The 5496-nt window shown below is 45.1% G+C and overlaps 1 long non-coding RNA gene across 1 annotated transcript; it reads left to right on the top strand.

Moving 5' to 3' along the window:
• Positions 1 to 252: 252 nt before the first annotated feature.
• Positions 253 to 2066, top strand: LOC135290300 (uncharacterized). The gene is made up of 2 exons (XR_010353048.1): positions 253 to 479; positions 702 to 2066. It is a non-coding gene; the product is annotated as an uncharacterized LOC135290300 (long non-coding RNA).
• Positions 2067 to 5496: the final 3430 nt, after the last annotated feature.

Below are 5496 nucleotides of genomic sequence, written 5' to 3'. Positions count from 1 at the left end.
TAATGATACCTAAAACCAGGAGAAACCCAAGTGTATCTAAGACCTTGAGGAGCAGAAACAAGAATACAGCAAATTTGGGAGTATCTTGGGCCTGATATTACCTTACTTTTTTTATGTGTGTAAGTGACTGAGACCAGGCTGGATAAGGGCTGGTGGAAGATTCCCTGCTCACGGTGGGGGTTTGGAACTTGATGATCAATCCAAAACAAATGATCCAATCTGAAAGATTCCATGATTCCTCTGTGACTCTGTGACTGCAGCTCTCATGTACTCTGAGGCCTGGGTAGTTCCAGGTCATCTCAGTCATGGCCTGGTGGAGCTGCCTCTCCTCTCCAAACAGTTTTTCCCATTAAAACAAGGAGCTATTCTGTCTCCTCACGATGCACAAGAGGCCATAGGAGACCGGGAGCTGAGTTGTGTTCATGCCAGGCTGTCCATCCATCCAATCCTTGTGCTCCCAGCCTTTGTCAGACTCACAGGTGTGTCTGGACCAGATTAACTCGAGTTGCCCGAGCAGAGCTTTAAAATTGACCCTGTTCAGTGAGCAAGGGCACTCAGCCTTGCAAGGACAGATGGTGCAATTAAGGAGAGCAGCTCTGCTGCCACATTCAACATGGTCACCCTCACTTCCATATGTGTCCTGTCATCTGAAGAGGGCTGGAGGCCAGCCAGACATCCCTGTGTTTGTGTTTCCTTGGCAGATACCACAGGAATAAGATTAAACAGCTCTGCTAGAACCAAAGGATTGGGTCACCTTCTGGTGGTGAGATGGTGACCCTCACTTCCTGCAGACCAAACAGCTTGAATTTGTATCCACTTTGGGCTTGATATCCCATCTTTATTGCTGTGTGGGAACTGAGGATCAGTGTAGATGAAGATGGTGTTCCTCTTTTTTGATAACTGAGCAGAAAACTCCCCCGTGCCAGATAAATAATCAAGGAATGACAGCACAGAACAAATGTACTGCAGCAGCCAGGTCAAGGATGAGGATGATGGACAGCTGTGGAGAAAGATGAAGATTTTTGAGGGTACCCCAATGGGATCCTGGGGTGCATTGGGAAGAACATTGCCAGCAGGTCAAAGGAGATGCCTCTGTCCCTCTGCTCAGCCTGGTGGGGCACATCTGGGTGCTCTGTCCAGTTCTGGGCTCCTCAGAACAGGAGGGGCATGGAGCTCCTGAAATGGATCCAGTGGAAGGCTGTGAAGGTGATTTGGGACTGGAGCATCTCTTAGCAGCAAAGGCTGAGGGAGCTGGGGCTGTTCAGCCTGAGAGGAGACACAGCTGAGAGGGGACCTCATCCCTGTGTGTCCCTGTCTGCAGGGAGGGCTCTGAGCAGGGCCCAGGCTCTGCTCTGCAGTGCCCAGCAATGGCACAAGAGGAACAGGCAGGAGCTGATCACAGGAAATTTCACCTGGACATGAGGCAGAACTTCTTCCCTGGGCAATGACCAAGCCCTGAACAGAGATCAGAGAGGATGGGAGTCTCCCTCACTGGAGATATTCCAGAACCCTCTGGACACAATCCATGTGCTCTGGAATGGCCCTGCTGGAGCAGGGAGGTGGCACCAGATGACCCCACTGTGGTCCCTTCCAGCCTGACCCATTCTGTGATTCCATGTCTTTGTGATTTTGGAAAACTCTCCTACTTCTCTTATTTTGGCCCAAATGAGAATGAATGTCTAGACAAAACCCACAGACACAGGTCTGTGCCAGTTGTTGGACACTCCCATGTTTCTCCACCAGAAGTCAGGGAAAAGCTCAGGAATATTTGACCAGCTGGTTTTCATGCTGGGAAACAAATCTGAAAATCCAGTCTGGCACGTAAAGCTGCAGGAGTGCAAACAAGGGATAGAGCAGCCAGATGAAGAATGAAATGGATCAAACAGATCAAACAATGGTCTTGCCTGTGGGAAAATGACACTTTGGGGGGAGTCAAACTTTGATTCAAAACTGTTTGGAACCTGTGTTTCAATGCCACAAGGACAACTGCCGTGAAGACCAACAGAGAAACTGGGCATAGAAACATCTCATACCATGATATTCCATTAAATTCTCCCTTAAGCTGGCTGGTTTGTTCGTTTGATGTGGTATGTTTTGGAAGTGATAAAAGAGTTATTTGAGGCTCCCAAAAACTTCTGTGCTGGAAAGGAAAGTTTTCCATTATCATTAGGGGAAGGACACTGGTGATTGCTCAGGAGCACGTGTAAGGGCAAGCAGGATGATTCAGGGAACTCGTGGTCTTGGTTATGAGAAAATATTACCCAGATATGACCTTTAGTTAGTTCACCTCAGATGAATAAAAAGACATCCTGCCTCTAGAAGATCCTGGAGGCACAGCCATGGGGAGATCGCCAGGACTTTTCATGGCAGTAACTAATTCAGAAATAAGACCTGAGAGGTGAAAGAGGAAGGAGATTGTCAGAAATCTCAGGAATCCTCAGGACAAATCACAGGGAATTATTTTGCAGCAAATGCCACCAAGCCTCTCATACCACCTACCTCAGACAAGAAATGAGCTGGTTGGCAGCCACATCAGCCCAGAATGTGACTGCCTGGGACTTGTAATGCATTAATGACTTGTTGGAAAACTTGATTTAATTGTCCTGAGGCTCAGGGCTTGGTGGAATCAAAGGCTGGCCTTAAAGCCCATCTGGTTCCATAGGCAGGGACACCATGGCAGGGACATGGTGGTTCCATAGGCAGGGACACCTCCCACTATTCCAGGGTGCTCCAAGCCCTGTCCAACCTGGACTTGAATATTTCCAGGGATGGGGCAGCCACAGCTTCTCTGGGCAACCTGTGCCAGGGCATCACCACCCTCACATGGAAGAATTTCTTCCTGATATCCAATCTAAACCCATCCTGCTTCCATTTAAGGCCATTCCCCCTTGTCCCCTTGGTGACAGTTCTGGTGAAAATCTTTCAAACACAAATCAGTTTTTGTTCTGACATTATTCATGAAAAAAATTTAATGTTTCTCCACAAATCATCTTGGGAAAAAAGTGGAGATTTTGCCTTCTCAGTTTTTTCCCTGAGTTTTATTACCCAGCTGTCTAAGAGTTCAGAAGAGATGAGGACAGTTACTGGTAAAGAAATGCATCTCTCCAAGATTTCCGTGTCTTTTGTTACGACTGGCACAGGGATTGAAACATTTATTGTTTTCCTGCTAGTTCAGATCCCACAATCCCCCATAACTCTTATTCTGACTGCTTTACAGCAAAACTCAGCCTTGAGAGGGCACGTGTTGTTCCCTGAGATATTTAATGATTGCTGAGCACAGGTAACTGCTTCTACCTGCTATAAAGTGGGGTTTGAGCAGCCATCAGCAAGAATTTGCAATTTAACGCCTCACCAAGGCATTGTTTAATTGACAGTAACTCTGTGAACTCAACACTGCAATATTGAGGAATTAGACAGGAGAACAATTTGTGGACAACAAGTAAGTGCTGAAGCCTCTTCCTCCTCAGCTGTCTTGTCCCTTCAAGCTGTCATTCAGAATAGTCCCTCATCTCACTTCTCCTCCACTGCCTTGGCTGGCTTCATCTTGGAAGGGCTAATTAGCTCCTTGTCAACCACTGTCTCCTCCTGGGTCTTGAAAAGGGGAGCTAAAATCAATTTGTCTTTCCAGCAACATCAACCAGGAAGGAAGGAGAAGGCAGGCAACAGAATGAGTGGCAGGGAATAGTGAAGCCCCTCAAAATAATTATACCAAGAACTTGGATGAGTTTCTATCAGTTGGATGAGGAGAGTCTGAATTTATTCTATTTAAAATAGAGAAAGTGAGGCACAAAACAGATCTGCTTGTGGTCAGCCATCAGCAGGAAGAGGAGTTCATGGAAGTTTTGTGGATAACTCCACTGGCACTGCTGCATTCAGTACCTTGGTCCCAGTTGTAGGGAGCTCCTTCCTCAGTTTAAGTGAGAGGCCTGAACTGCAAAGTGCATAAAGAAAAGGGATTTCTGCTACAGAATCATGGAATTAGGTTGTTGTTAAGGTTGGAAAAACCTTCAGGTCCAACCTTGGACCAAATACCCACTGTGCCCACTAAACTGAAAAACAAAGTGAATATCACAAAGTGAATCATTCAGAGACCTGAGCATCCCAGAGATCCACTATGAAAAGCAGGATGCCCAGAGAAGCCAACTTAATTCCCAAAAATAACCATCTAATCATTTGAGGTTTTTTTGTTGTTGTTGGTTTTGGGGTTTTTAGTTGTTTTGGGTTTTTGGGGGGTTTTTTTTGGTTTTTTTTTTTTTTGTTTGTTTTTTTAATTCTTGATGAAGTTTTAGAGTTGCCACAACATTACAGTGCTGTGGGTTGTTGGATTCATTTTGGGGAACTCTCCGAGGTCAGAGAATTTTCCAGTTGTTTGGGGAAAGAATTTTCTAAGAGTCCCCAGACAGACTGTATTTTTTTAGGGAATACAAGCAATGGGCCACTCCAAGAAAAAAGGCAGTTGCATTTCATGAAATGCCATATATATAACAATAAAGATTCATTTTTCTCAAGGTGTTTTGCCTCTATTTTTTCCTTCATTCTGCAAGTCCTTTGGGAAAGTCACTTCAGGAAAAAAAAATAACTTTGAGGAAATTGCTAATACTGCTTAATACCCGGCTCACCACAGCCAGGAAACCTGCTGTGCCATTGTCAGTGGATTTGAAATGAGTATTAACTCAAATTTTTTGAGATTTCTGCTACTGGAAGTCATTATTCTTAAGCATAAATATTTTCCAAATGGATGATTTTTGTGCAAATTAATTACTTGTTCCTATATTGTTTACCACTGGCCCATTTTCCTCAAAGGAAAACAAAAAACCCTCTTTCCAAAGGCTTCTAAACAGTGATAATTAATATATGTTTTTTCTGGGGCTCAGTTTGTTGCTGGGGTTCAGTTAAATCTCAGGGCAACAGAACTGCTCCAGCCTCAAAAAGCAAAGTCCTTGTAGATGCTCTCAGGGAAGGCTCCAAGGCCAAATGGGAATTTTGAACTGCTCTGCTCTGTCTGGACCTTAAGGCAAGGCAGGATTTTCTCCCAGTTCTGACCTTTCTTGGTCACAGATCTTCAGGTGCTCTTCACCTTCCAGAGGATTTGGCTGTAGCACCAGAGTCAGTGCAAGGAAACTACAAAGGGTCACATCCACCCACCCCTTTCCCAGGTAAAACTTTTTCCTGTGCCTTATTTAGTCTTCCGTGCCCTATTTAGGTACTTCCACAATAACTTGCAAAGTTGGAGAGAAAGAGACAGGGACATTGAGCTCATGCAAGATGCATGATTGCATTTGTGAACAGGAATGGAGATTGCCCCACTTATTTCCTCTGGAGAGGTTGAAAGTACCTCACACCCATTTAATCTTATTTTTAACTCTAAGTGGGTGCCTGGATTGCACTGCTTTCAATGGGAGGTGAAAAGGGCTTCAGTTTCCTTGCTGAATAGGAAGGAGTCAAGCCCCAAATCCGGGCATTAAATTTGAAGGCACTGACAAATAAAGGATGGAT

The sequence above is a fragment of the Passer domesticus genome, chromosome 1 (genome assembly GCF_036417665.1).
Source record: "Passer domesticus isolate bPasDom1 chromosome 1, bPasDom1.hap1, whole genome shotgun sequence".
In the NCBI taxonomy this organism is placed as follows: Eukaryota; Metazoa; Chordata; class Aves; order Passeriformes; family Passeridae; genus Passer; species Passer domesticus.
The sequence above is the reverse complement of the archived record's forward strand: the minus strand, read 5'-3'. Positions and strand labels throughout refer to the sequence as shown.